A 23,799-nucleotide genomic window follows, 5' to 3' on the forward strand; every position below is an offset into this window, starting at 1 on the left:
GGCCGTGTTGCCATAGAGACAATGGGCGAGCCTCCCTTGCTCCCCCCTCCCCGTGTCACCTGGCTGGAAGTGACATCATCTTGTAAGCAAGAGAACAGGAGACAGGGCTGGTCTGTGTGCTTAGTGAAGACTGGAAGCTGGAAAGGCAGAGAAGCTTCTTGCACACTGGGTTGAATTCCAGTGGCTACGGGGAACTCTGCTTCCCCTAGAAACCTAATGGGGGAAAGCAAGATCTGTCGAAGTGTTCATTCTGTGAGTCCTTCCATTTTATGCTTGGGTTATATACACAGTGGTACCTTGGTACTTGAATGGCTTGGCTCCCGAACAAATCGGCTTCCAAACGCCACAAACCCAAAACTAAGTGTTCCGGTTTGCAAACGTTTTTCAGAAGCCGAACATCTGACGTGCCTTCTGCGGCTTCCGATTGAGTGCAGGAAGCTTTCCTGCAGCCAATCGGAAGCCGTGTCTTAGTTTTCAAACCGCTTTAGGAGTCGAACCGACTCCCGGAACAGATTAAGTTTGAGAACCAAGGTACGACTATATGTGTACATTAAACCAGACATCCTAAAGACTCCACATTCTCCATTGACCTTCATTCCAAGGAAACCTAACTCTGGCTATACTTAAAAAGATCTATCTATTCTTTCATAGATGTTTCTAGTTTCATGTCTTTTGCTACTATGTTTCAGGCAGGGGTCCCTACTTGAATAAAATATTGGGGGGCAGGTAAGCCCTGTCCCACATAATCAATCATATGACACAGCACACAGACACCATTTGAATGGCAATGTCCATTAACTTGGGGGGGGGTCCAGCCCTCTCAAATATTTTATTGGTGGTGCTGGTGGTGGTGTGTGTGTGTGTGAAGAGATCTCAGGCCCTAGGTTTCAGGTCTGAAATGGGGCCCATATTTGGGCCAATATAGGACTTTCAAATCAAAGGGCTTTTTCCACAGTGTCTGTGTGGTTTGACTGCAGAAAACATGATATTTCTCAAACCTGTTTCTCCCGTCCTCCCCCACTTTATCCATCATGTATTTTGATTCACACATTATTCTGGTGCTTTGCTAATACCCAGAGGAAACATGCTGGAGAAAACGTCTCAATAACCCAAGAAAAATTTAATAACAGTAGTGTGGGTGGTTGATTAATGTTTCATGTTTACTCCAAACTATTCTGGTATAAAGTCAGTTTATATAAATCCATATTTCTTCATTTTTTATTGTGATTAAGTTTCTTTCTTTTACTTTCACAGAATACACAGTTTATTGTAATCTGTGGCTCCCAGAAAAATCCCCCAGTCTTATATTTTTAACTGAGATTAGGGCCTTACTGATACGTGTTGGAACTAGAAGCTCATATCTGCTTTTTAACAGTGGCAGAGAAAGTGACTCCTTATCTGACTTCATGGGAGGTATTTTCTCAGCTTTCAACTCAAGCAAAGGGGTTCAGGAAAAACAAGGCTTCTCTGTCTCCTGGCAGCAGTTCCAATGAACAGCATGGAGAGTTTACAGTGTATATGGGTTTTTGTTCAGGTGTGTGGCTGTGTATATTGAGAGGTGGGCAAATAAAACTTAAGGGGAATCAAGGCAGTGAAACAGATGCATCGATTCTGAGCAATGTAAGCTCAAGAAGTGCTTCTACCTATGAATCTGCAAGGTTAAAGTCAGCTCTGGATAATATTTCACAGCACAATCCTATACTTGTCTAGTCAGAGGCAAGCTCCCTTGAGTTTTCAGTGGGGCTTATCCTCGGGGAAACTGGGTACAGGATTGCAACCTTAGAGCACTTTACATGAGAAGGTCTCAGGTTCCCAGAATGTCCAATCAAAAGCATCAGGGAATGGGGAAAGACTTGACACCTTAGAGAGCCACATTGCAAGTCAGAGTAGACAAAGCTGGCCTGGATGGACCAATAATCTGACCTGGTATAAGGTAGCTTCCCTACGTTCCTGTGTACATAGATGAGCAACATATGAAAGCATGGAACATGTTGGTTTGCTGAAATGTTGCAGTTTTGATTATAAATCAAAGCAGGGCACCAATGCTATGCCCAGCTTCCTTGCAGTATTTTGGGATCCCTCTGGCATCATTGCTCCTGTCAAGCGTAGGAAGGGAAGGCAGGCACGATTCACAGGTTCTCAGGGTGTTCCTGGCAATACTTCAACTCTGTCATGCTCCCAATGGCCCCAGATGGGATCCAGTTTCAGAAATGGGCTTGGGGGAGGGATTTTATTTTCTGATTTTTTTTGGGGGGGGGGGACTATCTCAGCCCTGAACTGAATCTATAGGAGATTGCCGACAACCATCACATCGCCTACAGCTGGGCCATGCTTCTAACCCCATCTCAACAGCTGTCATTATTGTTGTTGCACAGGTGACATTCCCAAACATGGATGGCATAGCTGTGCTGTGTGAGGAGACTTAACAGTTCCATCAGGGTATAATATTAGGCTCTAGTAAGCCTCATGTGCTGTTGTTTGGCTCATGGACTGTGAACAGCAAGATATCCCTTCACTGTCGTTTGCTAGTACTTGGAAGAGGCTGCAGTGGCAAAGCAGGTGGAAAGGGACATCTCTGATGTCCCCTTCCTAGTCCATTGATGTGATCTTTCTGGTGGTACCAGAGACAGTACTGAGCATATATAGTATAGGATCAGGCTGTTAGATACCCCCCCCCCAAGTTATTGATACTGTGGAAATGTGACAAATATCTAGAAATTATTTTACACCAACCCTATGGTCTTCTTTCTTCTTTCTCTCCCACAAGTGGTCTGCTTTAATCACAAATTCATCAAGGAACAATTCTACAGAATGAAATAGTAATGAGTTTTAAAGCACACGAGGAAATTGCACAATATTCCAAAGTATTTATTGGAAAATACCTTTGAGATTTTCTCCTGCTCTGACGTCTGGTAACATTTAATCTCATCTCCATCTCTGCTAAAATATTCCCTCCTCATATTGTCTTCACTCACACAGGCTCTTTCCTAATTTCCTTTGTATTTTATTCTCACTGCAAGACTATTGTCTCCAATAGCAAAATGAAAAAGAAAAATGGGTCATAAGAGGAAAGTTCTAATATCAAGAACAGACCTGCTAAATGACATCTAACTTAGTTTAACAGAAATAAGGGTCTACAGAACACCATTGACTGTCTAGGGTAGATTTATTTTTATGTCTGCTTTCTCTCCCTAAAAGACAACATCTTCCTTCTCTGTTACCACTGTATCAGTTGAACCACATCCAGCCGAGATCTTCCAGATTGTTATAAGGTGTCTGATGAAGCCCAAGATGGAATCTGCAGAAGGCAAACCATCTGTTGCTCTCTGTGATGCCTCAGCTAGAATCTTTGTTGATGTGCAACACAATCCTATGCATGTCTACTCTGAAGCAAATCTTACCAAGTTCAGTGGGAGTTATTTCCAGGTAGGTGCAGACAAATCCACTCACCTTCAGTCAACTTGGACATGGCAGATGGTGAAGGATCTACAGCAGCAATGTCAGAATCAACTGCTCATCACAACTTCTTGAATAATTTAGATCAGAGATGGGAGCAGATAGATCTGGATCTCAGGGGTGCTAACTTGAAGAAAATATTGGGGGAGGTAAGTCATGCCCCACATAATCACATACCATTTGAATGGCAATGCCCATCAACCTTTTTTGGGGGGCAGCCCCCTCAAATAGTTTATTGGTGGGGCCAAAGCCCCCTCAGCCCCTAGGAGTTGGCTCCTTGCAGGATCTACTGGCATATGTCTGAGTTATTTGCATTAAATCAGCAATGATATTGTCTCGCAATGTTTAGCAGCAACCACAAAATGACTCTTCCATTCTAAAGCAGGCTGCTTGGGGTAGTGAGTAAATGAGTTTTCGTGTGGAACGATTGCGAACTCAGCCCACTTCTGGAATTCAAAACAAAACCCTGAGTTCAACAGCTTAATTCTAATTCCCTTTATATCTTGGGTTTCTAATAAGCTACAAATTAGATCCCACAAGCCTGAAGTGCACTGTCTCTCGATTTAGATCTGCTTTTCTTCCAAAGCTGTGGAAAGGGTGCTTGGAGGTTACTACATGTCAATTGGATACTTATCTGTTGGGGGGGGGGGAGTGCGTGTTAAGGCCAGCTGAGTACACCTGAATGTACTTTTGGCTAAGATTGTGAATGCTCCTCTAAGGTAGGATAGACTGTTGTAGCTTTTGAATGAAGCAGTAGTTCATTCATACATAGTTTTCAGATGTAGGCTGAGAAATATGAAATTGTAGCAAGAGAGGAGATGAATAACCAAAACTGATTTCATATTTCACAAATGGCTGACTCTATTCACACGATCTCGTTGTGGGTGTCTGTTCCATGGTAAGAAGCAGGGCCAGACATTTTGATGCCTGAGGTGAACCACAAAATGGTGCCTGCCTCCACCTTCCCACCAGGAAACAGGGGTGAGTGAAAATCTACCGTACATCAAGAGCAAGTGGTGAATAAAAATATACATTGGGAACAAGGTCTACACTGAGAACAACGGAGGATTAAAGCTCTACATGAGAAACAAGGGAATAAATAAAGATCTACATCTGGGGCTTGGGGTGGGGGATCAAATTGGCCTTACCTGTCATTTGAAGTGGGAACCAAAGGTAGTTAAGGGGGGATCAGACCCACTCTGAATCACTTTGTGTGGGTGCAGAGCCCAGGAGACCCCAGAGAGCACCCCTTGCCATTTCTTCCATAGGGGTGGTAGGAGGCTGCTGTAGAGGCAGCATTGGGAAAGGGAACTGCTGAGGAGGTGGAGCATGCCACAGCTGCTGGTGCTACTGTGGCAGCAGCAGTGGGCAATTCATTCCTTGGAAACCAGACCTACCGCCCAAGGCCATTGCCTCACCTTGCCTCTTGGATGGGTCGACTGGCTAAGACATTTTGCTGTCCAGTCAAGGTGCATAATACTAAACTGGTAAAGCTATTTTGGCACTTAAGGCACAAAATCCCACAGGTACCTCTCTCCCTGCCCCTGACTGGAAAAATACAACAATAATAAATCAAAGAGCTAACAATTTTCTGTGCTTTGATGGCTCCAAGGTGACCACCTAATGGAAGGGCAAGTCCTTTTGGGTGGAAGGAGATATCAGAAAATGTATATTCGCTTCTCTGTCAAATTGGGGGTTGAGGAGTCTCTACACTGGTCACACACACCCTTCCCCCGAAATGGTTGCCTGCCCTTTGGTAGAATCACCAAATCACCATCTTTGACATGTTCTCAGCGTGACAGCTCATAGTGTGACAATGTTGGGAACTAGCATATATATCTCTTAACACAATTATTTACAGTACTAACATGCTTAGCTAGCAGGTGTTGGCAACTTGAAAGCATATCAAATAACACAGCAGTCAGCTGCACTTTGACCAGGTGAGGCCAGCTGTTAAGAGTTGACAGCTATTGCTGGTGCATAGCAGTAATCTGCATAGCTAGCACTTAATAGTTAGCTCGCATATTGGTAGCAACAACAGCAACCATAACTATTATTTTAAGGTTGTTTCCAGACTGGTTGCTCTTTCAGAATAGCTTACATGTGAAGCTCCTTTACTGAGCATCCATTCTGGCTGGTTAGCACAAAGCTTATGCAGAGGGCAGACACTGTTGGGAGAAAGATTGGGGAAGTGTGACTTTGTTGATTCCTTTGTGGCTTTCAGTGCCATCGACCATGATACCCTTCAGGGGTGACTACCTGAGTTGGGTATTGGGGACACCGCATTGCAGTGATTCCTCTCCTATTTGGATGCCCAACTCCAGAGGATGGTTTTTGGGGAGTATTACTTGGCTCCATGGATTTTCCATGATTTGCCAGAGTTTATTCTGAAAGCGTTGAGTGGGGACATGTTGAGTTTTGGAGTGTTTTGTCATCGGTATGTTGTTGTCACGCAGCTCTGTTTCCCCTTTTCACCTTCTGCTGGCGACACAGTAAGTGTGAATTAGTGCTTGGACTATATGAGGGCCAAGAAACCTGAAGCTTAATAACAATAATAATATTTGTTTGTTTGTTTGCTTGCTTGCTTGCTTGCTTATACCTCGCCCATCTGGCTGGGCCTCATCAGCCACTCTGGGCGGCTCCCAGCAGAATATTAAAAACACGATAAAACATCAAACATTAAAAACGTCCCTGAACAGGGCTGCCTTCAGATGTCTTCTAAAAGTCAGGTAGTTGTTTATTTCCTTGACATCTGATGGAAGGGCATTCCACAGGGTGGGCACCACTGCCAAGAAGGCCCTTTGCCTGGTTCCCTGTAACCTCACTTCTCTCAGGGAGGGAACCACTAGAAGGCTCTCAGAGCTGGACCTCAGTGGGCTGAATGATGGGGGTGCTCCTTTAGGTATACTGGGCCGAAGCCGTTTAGGGCTTTAAAGAGTGTATGAACGAGTGTATTTGTAGTTTGGGGGTTCACCTGGATCCATTGAGACACAAGTTGCCTCAGAATGCAGGGTGCCTTCCATCAGCTTAGGCTGGTGGGCCAACTACAACCTTGCCTGAACAGGAATAATTTGGCTACAGTAGCCTATGCTCTGGTAACTTCAGGGTTGGACTATTGTAGTGAACTTTACATGGCTTTGCTATGTGCTTTACTGCCTCTTGAAAGCTTTGGAAAGTTTAGGGGCATCCATTAGTGCAGAATGCAGCTTCCAGGTGGTTGAGAGGTTCGAGGTGAACAGATCATGCAACACCAATTCCGTTAGAAGCCCAATTCAAAGAGCTAGTTTAGACTTATTAAGTGCTTCAACAGGACCCCACTATCTTCTGGAATACCTCTCCTGATATGAACTTACTCAGACCCTGAGATCTTCTTCTGAGACCCTTCTCTAAGTTCCCTCTCTGAGGGACGTTTGAAGGGAGCTGGCAAGGGAAGGGACATTTTCGTTTGTGGATCCCAATCTGCTGAATGCTTTCCCCAGTGAAGTCCACCTGGCACCATTAACATATTTTCAGTGCTGAGTAAAGATTTATATTTCCCCCCAGGGATTTAATAGACTGAGACAATTTTTTGTTATTAGTATGCTGCCAGTGGACATGTGTTGTGGTCTAAACCACTGAGCCTCTTGGGCTTGCAGATCAGAAGGTTGGCGGTTCAAATCCACACAACAGGGTGAGCTCCCATTGCTCTGTCCCAGCTTCTGCCAACCTAGCAGTTTGAAAGCATGCCAGTGCAAGTAGATAAATAGGTACTGATGTGGTGGGAAGGTAAATGGTATTTCTGTGTGCTCTGGCTTCTGTCACGGTGTCCTGTTGTGCCAGAAGTGGTTTAGCCATGCTAGCCACATGACCCAGAAAGCTGTTTGTGTACAAACGCCGGCTCCCTCAGCCCAGTGGCGTAGCGTGGGTTGTCAGCACCCGGGGCAAGGCAAGTAATTTGTGCCCCCTAACCCGTGGATTTTAGCAGTGAGCCGGGTAGGGGCAGAGAGCTGCGAGTGCGAGTGCACCCCCCCCCAGATGTTGCTCCCGGTGTGGCCAGCCCCCCCCTGCACCCCCACGCTACGCTATGCCACTGCCTCAGCCTGAAAGTGAGATGAGCACCACACCCCATAGTCACCTTTGACTGGACTTAACCATCCAGGGACTCCTTTAACTTTACCTATTAGCTTCCTGTGGTTGCTATGGAGATTGTTTTTTTCTGTGTTTTTGTATAATATATTCATATTTGTGTTTCAAATGTACTGTATTGTAAGCCACTTAAAGACCTTTGGATAGAAAAAGCAAATAACTAGTCTTATATACAGTGGTACTTCAGGTTAAGAACTTAATTTATTCCGGAGGTCCGTTCTTAACCTGAAACTGTTCTTAACCTGAAGCACCACTTTAGCTAATGGGGCCTCCTGCTGCCGCTGCGCCGCCAGAGCACCATTTCTGTTCTCATCCTGAAGCAAAGTTCTTAACCCAAGGTACTATTTCTGGGTTAGTGGAGTCTGTAACCTGAAGCGTCTGTAACCTGAATCGTCTGTAACCTGAGGTACCACTGTATAACAATAACAACAATTTCCCCATCACCTTTCTATTCACAAAAGGTCAATGTTTAAAAAGTGGGTTTGTTGTGCTGGAACTTTAATCCATTTTAATTGCACACACCTACATTCTGGTATCTGACAGTCTGGAGGTGACTTTGAAATTGCAATAGCTTCCCCACATCTCAGTGACTATAGTAGAATCACAGAATCACAGAATTGTAGAGTTGGAAAGGACCCTGTGGATCATCTAGCCAAGAATGCAGGAATCCTGCCCACAGCCATACCTGGTTGGGCTCGAACCACCAACCTTCTGGTTAACAGCTCCATGCACGGACTCACTGCGCCACTTGGAGGGAATTGTTTTGTTAGTATTGTTTTATGTGTGCATACATCCCACTATGTTCCTCCCGCACTACTTTGTGGGAGACGAAGGGACAATTTGAGCAGCCTACTTCATAATGCCTTTTTCCTTTAAAACAAACCAACAGGTTTTTGTTTTTGTTTAAATGTGCACTAACATGCTTTTAAAAACTTAGATGCTATTGTGCAATGGCTTTAGATCATTTTTAAAGGTAGGCTAAAAAGTTTCAGTGCTAATTAAAAGACTGGCAAAAAACAACAACAACAGTGCTAAAATGACAGCAATTGGAAAGTCAGCATGATTTTTTAATGTCAGTGTTAAAAACAAAATGCCTTTTCATGTAAGCACCACTGCATGAATATTTCAAAAAGTTAAAAATATAAAGATGAAAATGCTAGTCTGAACACAAAACAAGATGGCTGATTAAAAGTAATAATTCATTTGCTAATAAAATGTCACCGGGGAGGGGGGGGGGGAGAGATGTGCCAAAGTAGATGAAGGGCAATTGGTTCGTCTGCCTGATATGTCACTGTCTATGTCCTTAAGTGCAGATGTTGTTAGTCCTGCCCTTTAGTCTTTGATAAGAGACATGGTCTCTTATCAAAGACTAAAGAGCAGGACTAACAACATCTGCACTTAAGGAAACCACACTAGTATTCTTTCAACAATAACAACAAACATCAGGAGTTCTGTGGTCTGAAAAGAGGCAGTAAAACCGTAGGATAACAGTGATTTGATGGTAACATTATGTAGCTACCCTATAAAAGGTGGTTGAAGCAATAGTGGTTAAGTGTCTACCCAGCCTGGCAAATGTAGGATTGCTCTGCAGCTATGAAGACACAGGCAACGACTTAAACTGGTGGTGCACAGTTTCCTTCAGTGAAACACAACTTAAATCTGAGTGCTTCGACTTGTTTGAGCATTATGATACTGAACGGAAAGCAAATAAAGAGGTATTAAAAAAGAAGTGGGTTCTGCAGATTAGAAACGTCATATGAAGGCAATCCATGTTGCATGAGAGAAGTGCATTCTGGGGAAACATGGAAGTCGCTTTCAAGGTGCCCTTTCCTCCTTTTCAAGGTTGGGTTTTATTTTATTTTCAATGGACACCTTTGAGTAATTCTTCCAAGGCTTAGGCAACAACCAGACAGAAACATAATTAGCAAGCCATTGTTCTTTTCCACTGTTCTCCCTTAGGTTAAAATCCTGAAATATTTTTAGTAACAAGTGCATATAACTTATCTGACACTAAGCAAAACTGTCATGGTATAATTATATGCCAGTGCACTCTGCTATTAAAGAAGCACTATGTTTTACCACAGTAACCCTGCAATTAGTGAGCTGATATCCTGCTGCATGGGTTCAAAGAGATGCATTAGCATGTAAACCATGTCTTGCCAGGCACTCGGCTCATCCGCCCTCCCAAACTTTCCACAAACTCTAAGTCAAGGGAAAGGAAGATTCTGCTGGCAGATTAATATACAAAAATGTGTGCACTGTTATTCAATTATCATTGTTTATTTCATGGTGGCTCTTATTTGCTCTTCTTACCATCCTTCTTTTGGAGGAGGGGAAGTTTCAGTGCTTCTTTTCTTCTTCAGTGTTGCTCAATCATATGTTCACAAGTCAAGGACTCGCTTAAGTATGAGTATGATGCAGGGGTAGCCAACATGGTGCCATCCAGATCTTGTGGGCTACCATTCCCATCAGTCCTAGCCAACATGAACAGGAATGATGGCAGATGTAGTCCAAAACACCTAAAGGGGAACATATTTGTGACACCTGCCTTAATGGAATCTCCAGGTTTGGAGGCAGCACACCGCCAATGGAAAGTCAGTGGCAGACCTTGGGATCTCAAATTTCAGTGGCACCCTGTGCAATGCCAAAATGTGGTGCCCCTGCCTCTCACTTCCCATTCTACATCATAGTTGTGTTGCCCCCGAGGCTTCATGCCCAGTGCGACCGAACCGGGGGTAGGGAAGGGGGGGGGGGGAGAAGTGATTTATGAATTTAAGTTGCCTTTGATTTCAATGAGTTTTAGGCATGCGAGGGTATGATCCTGAGGCTACCTATTCCTGCGTAGTGCATGAACACACACTAACATTCCCTCTGAGTGGTTAGGGAAGGGTGTAAGCCTAAGAGTGAGTGAGTATTGCAGAGAAATCAGCTCTCACTGTCTCTGTTTGGAATTCAGCCTTTTCTTGCCATAGGTGCCAGGCAAATGACTATTTAAAAGACTTCATAAAGTATTATGGTAATAATAATAATAATAATAATAATAATAATAATAATATCCTGCCCATCTGGTTGGGTTTTCCCAGCCACTCTGGGCAGCTCCCAACCGAATGTTAAAAACACAATACAGCATTAAACATTAATAACTTCCCTAAACAGGGCTGCCTTCAGATGTCTTTTAAAAGTAAGATAGTTGCTTATTTCCTTGACATCTGATGGGAGGGCATTCCACAGGGTGGGCACTACTACTGAGAAGTGCCTCTGCCTCTGCTTGGTTCCCTGTAATTTCACTTCTCACAGTGAGGGAACCACCAGAAGTCCCTCGGCGCTGGACCTCAGTGTCTGGGCTGAACGATGGGGGTGGAGACGCGCCTTCAGGTATACAGGACCGAGGTCGACGGTGAAGATGATCAGACATAAGAATTCAGTGTTTGCACTGGAGGTCTTAATTCTACTACCATTAGTGTCTAAGCATCTCATATGCAGTAGCAGCCAGTGGGACTATGCAGGTGGGTTTGTGTTGCTCTCCTTTCTTCCTGGTTACTGAAAAGAGATGGGGAAGTCAGCACAGTGTAGCTGAGGCAGCAGAGTGAATCAGATGTTCCCGCTGCAGCACCTGCACCATGCTGAGCTCCCTGCTGCCTTGTCATTTCCCGTCTCAGCAACTGGCAGTGATGAAGAGTGTTGGGAAGAGAGGAGAGCAATGCAGACCCAGCTGTGAGGCCTCACCAGACATTCCTGCTTACATGACCTTGGAAACCTTAGCTCAAAGGCTAAGATCACTACATATGTGTACTGCTTTATTTATTTATTGCGTGAGTTGAATAGGATCCAAAATGCAGCAGTCTGATTGGTCCTAGAACAATAGGATTCAGAATGCAGCAGTCTGATTGGTCCAAGAACAATGCAGCAGTATGATTGGTTGGCAGGAACCACCCAATCATGCTCCAGATATAAGTGAATCCACAACCTGATTGGCTTACATTAGAATTCCAGAATTAACCAATAACGTGCAGCCCATTGTGTAAATAATGTATATAAAGCAGATACTTTGAGGGGACTTTCATTCATTCCTCCTCACCACTATGAGCTGAATAAAGAGCATGAAATCACTTTGCGACTCTGAGTATATTTCAGAAACCTTAGCTCAAAGGCTAAAATCACTACTTATGTGTACTGCTTTATTTATTTATTGCGTTAAGACTCCACCTTTCCTCCAAGGAGCTCAAGATTCTCCCCTTCCCATTTTATCCTTACAGCAACCCTGTGAGCCAGTGTGGTGTAGTGGTTAAGAGCAGTAGGTTTGTAATCTGGGGAACCGGGTTCGCGTCTCCGCTCCTCCACATGCAGCTGCTGGGTGACCTTGGGCCAGTCACGCTTCTCTGAAGTCTCTCAGCCCCACTCACCTCACAGAGTGTTTGTTGTGTGGGAGGAAGGGGAAGGAGAATGTCAGCCGCATTGAGACTCCTTCGGGTAGTGATAAAGCGGGATATCAAATCCAGCTACAGTTCCCAATAGACTTAACAAAGAACATTTCTAGCCTGACACTCTATCCACTCTACCACACCACACTTTAGTCCTGATTTTAGCGAAGCACCCTGGGTTCTACATGAGACAGAGTAGTAAACCCATAGCAAAGTTGGCTCTTTGGTCTGAACACTTGGAAAGCCTAATAGCAAATCCCGATAGAATCTATGGTAAATATGCAGGGCAACGTGCCACGTTTTGCTTCGCCACTGATGCGAAAGGGATGTGCACTTAAAATATATTTTAAATATAATACATCAAAAGAACCAACAGCTTTGATCTTGGCTATAATTGATGCCACATGAAGAAAATGTAACTCATACACATGTTTGGTACTTAGTTTTGCTGTAAACAAATGATAAATTACAACACGTAAGTAGCTCTCGGTTCCTTGAGAGTAGAAAAACACAGGCACCTATAGTTAAGTTGCTAGGGAGAAAGGCTTTCATATATAGTATAAGACATGATGCTACAGTGCTTATGTATTGATCCTCATTATTTGATCGCCCTCTTGGGGAACTGTAACAATCTAGCTAGGTAGTCATGGGCAACTAGCCACACATAACAAATAGTGGCCCTAGAGGGAGTTGTTCTCCTACTCCAAGATGGACGGATGGATGGATAGATACATGGAGAACAATTGGGGATAATTTCAGTATTTGCAGTTTAATAAACTACCTAATAAATACATCTATTTTATAAAAATAAAAAACTTATTATTTAAGCAAGGACACATACTTTGATGGTGTATAATAACAAATAATGAAAGAAAGAAAATGCCACTGAATGAAAATTAATAATAATAATTTATTATTTATACCCCACCCATCTGGCCGGGTTTCCCCCGCCACTCTGGGCGGCTTCCAACAGAATATTAAAATACAATAGTCTATTAAACATTAAACATACACAAAAAAATGGGTCAATTTATTCAAAAACCCTGGACAATTTTATTAGTAATAATATTATTGGTGTTGGGAGCAGGGTATTTTATATATAAATATCAGGATGTTGTCCTTGAGGTCTTCTGATATTCTCACTTATGGCTGAAAACTTGTTGTTTAGTCGTTTAGTCGTGTCCGACTCTTCATGACCCCATGGACCAGAGCACGCCAGGCACTTCTGTCTTCCACTGCCTCCCACAGTTTGGTCAAACTCATGCTGGTAGCTTTGCGAACACCATCCAACCATCTCATCCTCTGTCGTCCCCTTCTCCTTGTGCCCTCCATCTTTCCCAACATCAGGGTCTTTTCCAGGGAGTCTTCTCTTCTCATGAGGTGGCCAAAGTACTGGAGCCTCAACTTCACGATCTGTCCTTCCAGTGAGCACTCAGGGCTAATTTCCTTAAGAATGGATGTGTTTGATCTTCTTGCAGTCCATGGGACTCTCAAGAGTCTCCTCCAGCACCATAGTTCAAAAGCATCAAATCTTCGGCGATCAGCCGAAAATATGCAATATTTTTCTTTACAGCATTGGACTTTCCTTTCGTTTCCAGGCATAGTTTCTCTGAGTTATTCAAGCCCCTTCGCCACGGCAAGGCAGTGATCCATGAAGGGGTGAAAACTTATTAAAACTTATTAAGAGTTGTAAACATTAGTACATTTTTCAGGAGGCACCTAATTTTTTGTTCTCAAACCAACATGCAAACTGAAAGACAGCTAGTCTTTGAAATTTGCACTTCTCGAAATTTTGCAGTGTAGTTCTTCAACCATGCAACATGCACAAGAATGCATGCATTAGGGGTATGAAAATGCATATGTTAGTGAAGATAACATGCAAAGATGCATCATATACGGGAAATAATATGTATATTCATCAAAACTGCAAACCAAGATGTGTTTATTATGAGAAATTTGCACTAAAATGCTGACTAAATTCCATGAGGATTTTTTTTTTTGGGGGGGGGGCTTATGTGCTGCAACAATGTGGAGAACTGAATTTAAGACCTGGAAAATGAGAAACCAAGAAAAACCAAAACTGACAGATTCATCCATCCTTAAGTACTATCTCTGTACTTTGCAAAGAACAAGAGGACAGGTCCCTGCCCCATAGGGCTTCCAATAACTAAAAATAGATATAAAGGAAACAACAGAGGATGGGGAAGGACTTGAAAGCAAGGATAACCAAAGGAATACTATGTGACTATTGCAGTTACATATAGTTTTACAGTAGTGTATCGTTCAGCCTGGACACTGAGGTCCAGCTCCGAGGACCTTCTCACTGTGAGAAGTGAAGTTACAGGGAACCAGGCAGAGGGCCTTCTCAGCAGTGGTGCCCTCCCTGTGGAACACCTTCCCATTTAGGTGCCAAGGAAATAAAGAACTATACAACTTTTAGAAGACATCGGAAGACAGCCCTGTATTGGGAAGATTTTAATATTTGACAATTTACTATGTTTTTATATGTGCTGTAAGCCTCCCACAGCGGCTGGGGAAACCTAGCCAGATGGGCAGAGTATAAACAATAAAGTTATTATTATTATTATTATGAACAAGGGGTTATTCCAAAGGTTTCATAGAAAATGTGGGGTTGTGAAGGAACCAACAATGCTGGTCTCACAAACGCATTCTGGGAGGCAGTTCCAGGAATCAGGGGTAACAACTGAGAAAGGGCACTCCTTTGAAGGGCATCAGAACTTCAGATAACTGAGGTTGAAGGACTGGAGGAGCAATGGATGCAAGAGCTAAGTGATAAATGGTGGTGAGGAAGACCAAGGAAGGGGTTTGAAGGATGTGAAGTTTGGACATGATCCAGGAGCAGACAAGAAGGTAGTATAAGGATCTAAGAAGGGATATTGTATGGTTATTGTGAAAGCAGAAGACCGGAGAAGAGAAGGCTGCAATAATCCAGATGAGAGATTTGGACATGAACAATAAGTTTTTGCTGAGGGATCAGAGGATATATTTTTGTAAGAGTGTAAAGGGGAAAGCAGCAATATGTAAGCACATAACGGAACACAGGTGAGCATTGTACTTTCATATTTATGTTGCAGTTGGATGCACCAATTGCAAATGCAAACGACTGCTTCCATACATGGATCTCCTACGTGGATCAAGGCACATATCAGCTACTTCCCCTTGGGAAAGCTTATGTCCAGATCAAGGGAAGTAATAGTACCACACTATTCTGCCTTGGTCAGATCACACCTGGAGTACTGTGTCTAGTTATGGGTGCCACAATTTAAGAAGGATATTGACAAGCTAGAAAGTATGCAGAGGAGGGTGACCAAGATGATCAATGGTCTGGAAACCAATTGAGGAATGGTTGAGGGAGCAGGCTTTGTTTAGCTAGCATACCAAAACCAATGGCTTCAAGGTACTAGTGTGCAGCAACCAAACTATTTTTTTTCAGAGGTATAACAGGGACAAGATCCCATCTAGACCCCTTGCAGCATCTCCAGAGGAGCTACTGAGGCAGCTTCCAGTGCATAGAGAAGGACAGATATACACCAGGGGTCAGCAAACTTTTTCAGCAGGGGATTGGTCCACTGTCCCTCAGACCTTGGGGGGGGCTGGACTATATTTGGAAAAATAATAATGAATGAATTCCTATGCCCCACAAATAACCCAGTGAGTCATTTTAAATAAAAGGACACATTCTACTCATGTAAAAACACGCTGATTCCCAGACCATCCATGGGCCAGATTTAAACCAATTGGGCCGGATCCAGCCCCCGGGCCTTAGTTTGCCTACCCATGATATACACTATACATTTAAAACACAGTCAGCACACATCTAAAGCCAACGACTTTCCCCAAAGAATCCTGGTAACTGTTTCCCCTACCCAGCACCCTTAACAAACTACCTTTCCCAGGATTCGTTGATGGGAATTCATGTGCTTTAAATGTGTGTTGACTGTATATGGTGTGGATTAGCCCCAAGCCTTTAGCTTAAATCACTGCTGCCATCCATATGATTGGGCTGTTTGAAGTCTGCTAATTCAGTCACCAGGAAAGAAGTGTTCATGCACAAAAACATTTGCTTTGCCTGTTTGTTTTTCACTGCTCTGTTTCAACCAAATGATAAATAGCAATCAATACTGGGACTAGAAACATGTGTTGTAGAAGGCAACAATGAGTAAAAACTTAAAACTGTCAGAAGTATTACTGGAAGAGCGGGTGTAGGCTGAACATTGCTTAGATAATCTATTTGGCAAATAAAAGCACCGATCCAGTCCTTCTGAAGACAGAATACATTTATCCAAAATGGGACTGATTCCCAAAGAACTTGGAAAGGGAAAACAAGATGGAAATTTAATGGATAATTAATTTGCAATGGACCATTTCGCCAGCATTTAAATTATTAAAAGCTTACACGGTGCTTTGAAGATATACCGCACTATATAATTGCCATGTATTACCTTTATTTTTTATTAGGCTTGCCTTCGTTCTCTCTTTTCCCTGAAGGAATTGTGCAAGGATTTTTTACCTTCCCAACAGGAAGTATATATGGGTCCTTTAAGTAGTGAAATACTGTAATTGCTTTATAATTCTGGAAGTGGAGCTACGCAATTATAAAACAATCCCGAGCTGGGCAGGAAAGGGAAAAAAAGGCTCAGTCAAATTAACACATGGCATGCCATTACAATGTACAGTGAAATAAAAATAGATCAAACGTGTTTTGAAGGAGTAGATACATTCAAATACATTTTGTAGATGAGGGGGGAAAAGAGAGGGGGGAGTTCTTAGTATTTATTTTATCTGGAATGGCTGGCGGAGAGAGGCGGCACCTTGGTGCCCTACTCCCAACAGCCGTGTCACTGCCACTTGCCGTGAGGGTACAGAGGTGGAGCAGGGCAGCGATGAGGTCAGTGTGGCACTGCTGCAGAGGCAGGAGTGCATCTGAACCACCATGTTCGTGCCACCACTCTGCCCCACCCTGTACCATCACAGTATTTGTTATCTAAACGAAATACAGGAAATAGGAAGTGCAGAAATATGCATGGGCACAGCACAGATTCAGCTCCAGCCTAGAATGTTGTGGCTTTTTGCGAACCACCCAAATCTAGTTTCATCAATGCATTTCTAAAACAGCCTTACTAGAAAAATTAACCAATACACTGAAACTGGCACGGGGACAAACAGAAGAAGACGCCTTTACCCTGGTATGGCTCCCCTTTATCACATACACAGCCCAACAAGACAATGACAACAATCCACCAACAGCATACAAATCAATATGGCTAACCTGATCCAAAACACCCACCCACCCCACTCACTCATGAAAACAAAGATCACCACAGCCAATCACAAGCAAACAAGGCCAACCCCAACCTCTCTCACCATCAAAGGAACACAAGTGAACAGCAGAGAACCTGCACAAGCAATGCTGACACCAAACCCTACATACATTAAGCAAAATAGAAACATCGCCACCCGACCCCACCCCCGCCCATTTCCACCCCCTCCACCCCTCTCCCCCTTTTCTTCCTAATGTCTCAACAAATGAAACTGATTTGTAAAAATGTTACATGGAAAGAATACGAGAGACAGACATTAAAAAATTAATAATAATCAATGCATTTCTACAGTAAGCTCGGCGCATTCATGTCTTGCCAAGTGTGGTTTATTACCCACCAAGACCTTTATCAGAGAATATCAGTATAGTACTGTGGATTGGAATGTGGAAAGCCCCGATTAGTGAGTGGTGAAGGTCATGGGATAGCCTTGGCAATAGCATTGTTTCCCAGCCTCTCCCTGCCTCACAGCTTTGTTCTGAGGCTAAAATATTTGTTAATCTTGGAATCAGTTAATCTTTCCGTTAATCAATTTCCCATTTTTCTGCCTGAAATGCAATATGAAATGAAACACGATTGCCCCAATTTATTGTTTTGTAATCTCATCTGTTACCTCTAGGAATCAGTTTTCAACCCTAGAAGACCAGTACAAGACGCAACTCATAATTTCATTACATGAAAATATGAATATCTTTCTTGGAGGTTAATTTCTCAGATATAATGATAATTAGTTGATGTCAAAGGCCCCTAAGCAAGGGACCCTCTGAACCAAACTGAAAAGCTATAATGTACTTTTCATAATAAAGGCTACTTGATTTCATGTACAGCTTTACCTTCCTTTAAACTGAGCCCACATTTATTCTCCCCAATCCCTCAATAACCCCAGATGTCTCTTTCCCCTCCTCTATCATAAGCTGAAGACTCTGAAGATGGAGCTTCTTATGCCATGATAATGTTAAGTTCACCCCACTTATCTGAGAAGTGAGAGATGTCAGTGTTGCAGTGCTTGACGAGGCTCAATTTCCCTTTGGAAAGAAGCCACAGGAGGCATGTGACATTTTGTAACATATGAGTTTATTGGTACATACAGAGATAGTGCATGGGTGAAAGAACATTCCAGATCTGCAGCCTGTTGTCAGATCCCTAGAGAGACGCAGCCAGCTGTTGGCAGAGCCCAAACTCAGCTTTCTGTGTCCTCCTTACTTTGCCTTAGTCCCATTCTTCACAGGTGGGCACATCCCCTTTCAGATATTTTCCCACCTGTCAGAAGACAAGGAAGATCCTCTAACAATTAGTTCCCATGGAAACACACCACCTGTAGTTTCCCTAACAAAAGGTATGTGTGACAGCTAGAGGGGGCCTACAGCAATATTTCAATAGTCTATTAACTCTCTGCTAGACAGATTCCTCCCAGTCTTACAACAATGCTTTGCTGCAATGCACTAGCCTTGAACCAGGGCAGTGCTGGTGCATTTGGAGGAAGAGCGAGTTTGTTTCAGTGGCAGTGTTTCATACACATGAATGACTGCATGGAAAGAAGGGTTACGCAGTGGCGTAGCGTGGGGGGTGCAAGGGGGGCAAGCCGCACCGGGCGCAACATCTGGGGGGGGGGCGCGCTCGCTGCCTCTGGAGTCGCCGAAGAGCCTCGGGCGCAGGCTGTAGCAGAGCCGACGAGCTGTGCGCGCGTCCGGGCTGAAGGCGCCCGGCAGGCAGCGGCTCTCAGCGCTTGCCGCGGAGGATGCACCAGGCAGCCCCTCCTCACAGCCCCACCTCCGCCACTGCTGCTGCAGCTGCTGGGCCGTTGCATTTTTCTCGCCTCTCTGCCCCCCTCCTCCTCCGGGCAAGCGGCGTCGTTTGGGCGGCAGCGCCAGCGGCAACTCGCAGGTTAGGGGTTAGGGGGGGCGCAAATTACGTGCCTTGCCCCGGGTTAGGGGGCGCAAATTACTTGCGTTGCCCCGGGTGCTGACAACTCACGCTACGCCGCTGGGGTTACGGAGTGCATCCCTCACCCAACACCTTTCAGCCTGTCCATTTATCAATGGGTATATCCAGGGCAATGGCAAAGGAAGGGATTGCCCTAGGATTTTGTGACCGCAGTGGCCCACAGAATTCAATGTCACCTGTTGTACCTTGAAGCACCTTTAAAATTCTCTTGAAGATGCAGCTGGGTCTAAACAGGACCCAATATTTCTGAATGGGACTGGGAATTTTGTTCACCAGTGCTTTATCAGCTGCACTGCTTCTCAGTCAGTTTCCAAGCTCAACACCAACCTTGAAAGCCTCCAGTGGCTTGGAATCAGGATATCTGAAAGGCAGCCTTCTTCCATATATAGTGGTACCTCAGGTTAAGAACCTAATTCATTCTGCAGGTCCATTCTTAACCCGAAACTGTTCTTAATCTGAGGAACCACTTTAACTAATGGGGCCTCCCGCTGCTGCTGCGCTGCCGCCACACAATTTCTGTTCTCATCCTGAAGCAAAGTTCTTAACCCGAGGTACTATTTCTGGGTTAGCGGAGTCTGTAACCTGAAGCATCTGTAACCCGAGGTACCACTTTATACCTATTTGGACCATCCTCTTCAGGTCCCTTCTCTGGGGTTTATTTTTCTGCTAGAGGTAATGAACTTTTTTTTAAGGCTGCCCTTTATTGTGTTTGCTCTCTGTATTTTGATCATATTGTATATTAGGCTCAAATCCTGGGAGACCCACTTTGATGCTGGAGAAGAGCGCTGGCATCAGAGAGGGAGGCCCAGCACCCTCTCTGACACCACTAGCTCCTCTGAAGGGCTGGCCTAAGCAGTGGTAGAAGGTAAAAAACAGGAGCATGTTGGAGGTGTCAAGGAAGCAGCTGAGATCCAAAGGATCCTAGGCCCTCCTGGTCCCCTGGCAGGCTCCCAAACTGGGAGAGAATTCAGACATGCTTTTGAGGAGGCATAAACCACATGGTGCCCTCCAGTATTGTGAGCTACAACTCCCACAATCCTTGACCATGGTGACCAGGGATGGTGGGAGTTGGAATCCAACAACATTTGGAGGACACCAGATTGGCTCTCCCTGCTTTTGAACGTGTGTCAATCTCTCCCTCCTCTTTCCCACCCATTGATTCCATGAGATGGGGAATGGGGGCAGGGCAGGAGAGAGCTCAGATGGCTTTAAAAGAGAATTAGACAAATCCATGGATTATAAAGAAATCATTGAGGACCAACTCTAATGCACTGCCTCCACTCTTGAAGGCAATTGTTGGCATCTGCCTGTCCTGAGAGACAATGGAGTGCGCCTTCGAAGGTGAAGCCAAACTGCTGCGTTAGCAGCACCAAAATCACCTTCCTTGGGCAAAGCCTGGGCCGTATGTATGGAGGTCCTGGGCTGCTCAGACAACAAGACCCCTCTCTCAGCCTCACTAATGTAATCCAAAGGAAAGCAGAGCAATATGTTTGGCACCAGCTGGGCTGCAGGAGTTGCTGGAAGAAGGCCATCCAACCGTCTTAGGGATTCCACTCCGGATTTGTGTAGGGTCTACTTCTTAGCCTTTTCTTCTCACGAAGGTACCCTGCAAAGCAGCAGAGGTTTAGAACCAGAGTTTTCCTTCTTCTAGATTGGCTGCCTTCCCAGGTTGACAAGCCTCAGAAGGAGCATGGCGTGTCCCCCACCAGAGGTACTACCCCTGCCCTAATACTCCCCTAACACCAAGATGTAATATGCATCTGAATATCAGTTGCTAGCATCCCCCAGTGGACAGAAGGCTATTGCTTGTGGGCTTCCTATGGGCATCTGGTTGACCACTGTGAGATGCTGGAACAGATAGCCTTTGTCCTGCTCCAGAAGGCTGCTCTTACATTCTAGGGAAATGGAAGTTTCTACAGCTGGACATGAATGTAAGAATGCAGAGCATTCCTCTGCTCACAGTTTTCCTAGAGCCTGGAGGAATACTGGATAAGGTGGTAGAGCCACCTCTACACACACACACACACACACACACACACACACACACACACACACACATTGCACCTTTAGTGATGTATTTCATTCTTTGTTTTGCCAACCTTTTCCCTACCTCTTCAGGATATATTGGCACATCAAACCAAAGCAGCACATTACAAATAAGTTGTGCCCATATTGTTTACCATCATTATTCTTTATACCACTGACACCATTATTATAATTTATGGTCTTCTTGACCAGCTTCAGCCCAGCCTTTCATTTATCCTCGCCCCTAAAATCACCCTAAGCATGTAATGTCACCGCTGAAAGAATGACTTGACAAATGCTTCCAGGCACAGCTCTGGATCATTGTTTCATAAGTCACATTTTAATATAGTTATAAAGTGGGTTTCTTTCATTAGAAAGAACAGGTGACAGTTCCCTAGTGGCAGTAATAATGTTAGAGGTTTCGGAAGCCAGAACAAACACATACATGCTAACCTGGTAGTAACTGCGTCAATATCTAAAAGACATTGAAACAGAAACGAGCATTTTAATTTTGTTTTTTTTGTAGTTCAGATTTCAGTTTATATCTTTATTTCTGAAGACAGGTGTGATTATTTCTTTTTTTAAACTGTCAATATAACAGAAGGGGGTGGGAAGGAAAGAAACAATATCAGCTTGCATTAACAATAAGAATGATATTCAGAAAATAAGAAAGTCCTTCAGAATAAGCTATGAATTCTAATTTGAAAATATGCATTGCTATAAGCCACCCATATGTCCAAAGAGGTATTCAAGTGAGATTGATTATTATAATTGTAGTGGTTAGAGGGTTGGACAAGGACACGAGAGACCAGGGTTCAAAACCCCACTAAGCTATAAAACACAGTGTGATCTTGGACAAGTCTCAGTCTCTCAGACTAACTTACCTCACAGCGTTATTGTGGGAATAAAAGGGAGAGGGGGAAGAACCTTGTACACCACCTTGAGATCCTTGGAGGGCCGGTGAGATATAAATGAAGTAATGTCATAAATTAAAAATATTCATTAAATTGTGGAAAGATCAGTAAGAGCTTTAAACCATTGAATAATGCAAGGTGGATGTTTCCCTCTATTGTTGTCCATCTGCCAGTCATTCTGCATGTCATAAGAATTTAGTGTAGAAGTTTATGAACATCCACAAATACCAAGGATTTCTCCCCAAACAATTTCTGACCAAAAAAGGAGACACCAGAGGACATGCCATGGCCTGATTTGCTGCTTGATTCTATCTGCAGAGGGGTCACTGGAGCGATAAGCAAGTTCTGCTCAAGTACTTTTGCTTTGAAAGACACAGGAAAAAGCCTCACGGACCTGTACTTCACTAATGCAACTCCTAATTATTCCAACATGATTTATGTCTCCTCCCATTTGCTTTGCCATCTTGATTGGGGATAGATTTCATGCCACCGAGAAGCTAGAATGGCTTCGATCTTGGCAAGTGCTCTGTACAGAACAAAAGCAATTGTTTTTGTAAAAGAAAAGAAAGACTCGGAACTTAATTTGTTCATAAGTCTATCGCTCTAGCCAAAGGCCATGACAAATCTGCAGCAAGAGTATTAATATAACAATACAGAACGTACATCTGTAAAATTAGCCAACAGTCATGATGTAAGAGAGAAAAGATACCAACAAGCTCAAATCTAGATTGATTTCGAATCACACAAAAAAACTTACAGCAATTTTATCTAACTCCTTTTTCCTGACTTTTTTCCTCTTGGAAGGGCCACTCTTTGTGTTATGAAGCTATAATTGTCTGTCAAAAGAAACTGAACTATTTCTGCTGGAGTGTACCTGCTTGCTTGTACGAACAAAGGTTTCAGAAAGTAATCTCCTGGGTCTCTATATAAGGGGCAGGCTAACAGATAATGAGTGATGTCTTCCAGTTGAGGTTGACCACAACTACAAAGTCTGTCTGTGTACAGTACCAGACAGCCCTGTTTCCTGGAGACAGTCCCCGGATTTACAAATCAGTCCCCATATAAAATCCATTGAAGCCGAAAAGTGTCCTGGATTCATTGAAAAAAATCTGGTAACCTTATTATAGAGGCCATCCAAGACTGCGATGGGCATCACTTGGGAACACAGCTCAATAAAGGCACTCCCCCAAGAAACTGATGAAAGTTGGGATGGATAACCAGATCTAGAATGCTCTGCAGAACTAGGATCCAGGGCTTGGGTCAGCACCTGGCAACTTGGGGCTGCTGCCAGGGCCCCAGACACCATTGTAGTTTCATGGGCCCAAGTGAAAGATAGGTGAAGAGGCAGGTTGCAATAGGGAATGGGAGGTAATGTCGGGAATGAACCAGCCCCAAGCAAAGGTTTGCAGCCAGCTGCAGAAAGCAGCCAGGAACAGGGAAGATTTGATGTTAGCCAGACAGGGGAGAGCCAGCAGCTGCAGACTTTGGCTCTTCCTGACCTTGACGGGCAGGCTGATAAGGCAGGAGCTGAGAGCAGGCTAGAAGATAGTCAAAGCTCGCTGGAAGCACAATCAG

At 44.0% G+C, this 23,799-nt stretch overlaps 1 long non-coding RNA gene across 1 annotated transcript in view; it reads left to right on the top strand.

Moving 5' to 3' along the window:
- The first annotated feature begins 215 nt into the window (after positions 1 to 215).
- The window catches only part of LOC310686447, a 59,068-nt gene continuing 35,484 nt past the window's right edge, over positions 216 to 23,799 (top strand). Inside the window, exons 1-2 of the long non-coding RNA XR_014515925.1 lie at positions 216 to 252; positions 3,233 to 3,426. This is a non-coding gene — a long non-coding RNA (uncharacterized lncRNA). The remainder of the gene's footprint in view (positions 253 to 3,232; positions 3,427 to 23,799) is intronic.

The sequence above is a fragment of the Podarcis liolepis genome (assembly GCF_965112155.1).
Source record: "Podarcis liolepis genome assembly, chromosome: 9".
NCBI lineage: Eukaryota > Metazoa > Chordata > Lepidosauria > Squamata > Lacertidae > Podarcis > Podarcis liolepis.